A 1,851-nucleotide genomic window follows, 5' to 3' on the forward strand; every position below is an offset into this window, starting at 1 on the left:
TACTTTGAGGGACATTTCTTCCTCCTTGTGGCCAGTGCATAACTTCCAAGGTGCACTTTGTGGCAGTTTTTTCTCTCCTGCTCTTTCCTACTACCAAAGGAAGCTCCATCAGGGTGGAAAGCACTCCTGAAGTAGGCATCCCAACCCAGCAGGCTCCTTGCGGCCTCTCAGCCAACCACACACAAGTCACCTCAGCAGCAGCTTCCAAGCCAGGGGCCTGCTGCTGGCCTTGCAGCTTCTTGGCTACACACAGCCAAGCCTTGTGCCTGCTGCTGTGCAGTCATGGACTCAAGCAGAAGGGACAGGACAACCCATCTGGGGGCCTTCTTTCTGTCCATGTCCTCCTGGGTGTGTAGGCAGAGGGGATCCCACAGTCAGCAGAATTTCTGTTTCTTCTTTCTTTTCTGTTTCTTTTGTCCAGTCATGGACTCAACAGAATTTCTGTTTCTTTATTGTCTTTATCTAAACAGGAAGCCTGGTTCTATATGTACATGAGAAAATAACATAATATATATATATAAATAAATAAAATTAAATTAAAAGGTAGGAGGCTGGGAAAAAAAAATAATCAGAAGCACTATTATTAAGAAATAGAAATACAAAAAATATATGAGATTGTCATAAACACATTTTAAACTAAAAGTACAGTTAGGTCTACTGGAATATTACTGTAACAGTGTATCCAAAGATTTTCTTCACTGTATCCTTGAGCTCCTGGTTCCTCATGCTATAGATGAGGGGGTTCAGTGCTGGAGGCACCACCGAGTACAGAACTGCCATTATCAGGTCCAGGGATGTGGAAGAGATGGAGGGGGGCTTCAGGTAGGCAAACATGGCAGTGCTGACAAAGAGGGAAACCACGGCCAGGTGAGGGAGGCACGTGGAAAAGGCTTTGTGCCGGCCCTGCTCACAGGGCATCCTCAGCACTGCCCTGAGGATCTGCACATAGGACAGCACAATGAAAATGAAACAACCAAAGACTGAACAAAGAGTAAAGAAAAGTACCCTAGCTTCCCTGAGGTAGGCATCTGAGCAGGAGAGCTTGAGGATCTGGGGGATTTCACAGAAGAACTGGTCCACAGCATTGCCTCGACAGAGGGGCAGGGAAAATGTGTTGGATGTGTGTAGAACAGCATTGAGAAAGCCACTGCCCCAGGCAGCTGCTGCCATCTGGGCACAAGCTCTGCTGCCCAGGAGGCTCCCATAGTGCAGGGGCTTGCAGATGGCAACGTAGCGGTCATAGGCCATAACTGTGAGAAGAAAAAATCTCTGAACCAAAGAAGAAGACAAAAAAGAAGAGTTGAGCAGCACAGCCTTGATAGGAGATGGTCCTGGTGTCCCAGAGGGCATTGGCCATGGCTTTGGGCAGAGTGGTGGAGATGCAGCTCACGTCGAGGAGGGCGAGGTTGAGGAGGAAGAAGTACATGGGGGTGTGGAGGCGGTGGTGGCAGGCTATGGCGCTGAGGATGAGGCCGTTGCCCAGGAGGGCAGCCAGGTAGATGCCCAGGAAGAGCACGAAGTGCAGGAGCTGCAGCTCGCGCGTGTCTGCGAATGCCAGCAGCAGGAACTCACTCACTGAGCTGATGTTGGGCATTTGCTGACTTTGGACATGGACACTGCCAAATGAGAAAAAAATATAAATAGAGTGTCACGAGTAATGTCTGTTAGCATAATTCAGTTAATTCACAGTTAAAGCCTTAAATTACCTGTTTCAAGAGGATCATTGTCTATCTCCCTGTCTGGAGCCCTGCTCTGTGCTTGCTGAATGTCCTGTACACTGCAGCCTCCTCTGCCCAGCAGCTCCCAATGAGCCTACTCTGCTCCATTCGAGGTTCCAAGAGGGAAGGTTCC

At 49.0% G+C, this 1,851-nt stretch overlaps 1 pseudogene across 1 annotated transcript; it reads right to left on the minus strand.

The window, feature by feature from the left end:
* Positions 1-654: 654 nt before the first annotated feature.
* LOC311428021 (olfactory receptor 14C36-like) lies at positions 655-1,594 on the minus strand (annotated as a pseudogene). The gene has a single exon. The product of its transcript is annotated as an olfactory receptor 14C36-like (transcript).
* Between the last annotated feature and the right edge of the window lie 257 nt (positions 1,595-1,851).

The sequence above is a fragment of the Aythya ferina genome (genome assembly GCF_964211825.1).
Source record: "Aythya ferina genome assembly, contig: HAP1_SCAFFOLD_29, whole genome shotgun sequence".
Lineage (NCBI taxonomy): Eukaryota > Metazoa > Chordata > Aves > Anseriformes > Anatidae > Aythya > Aythya ferina.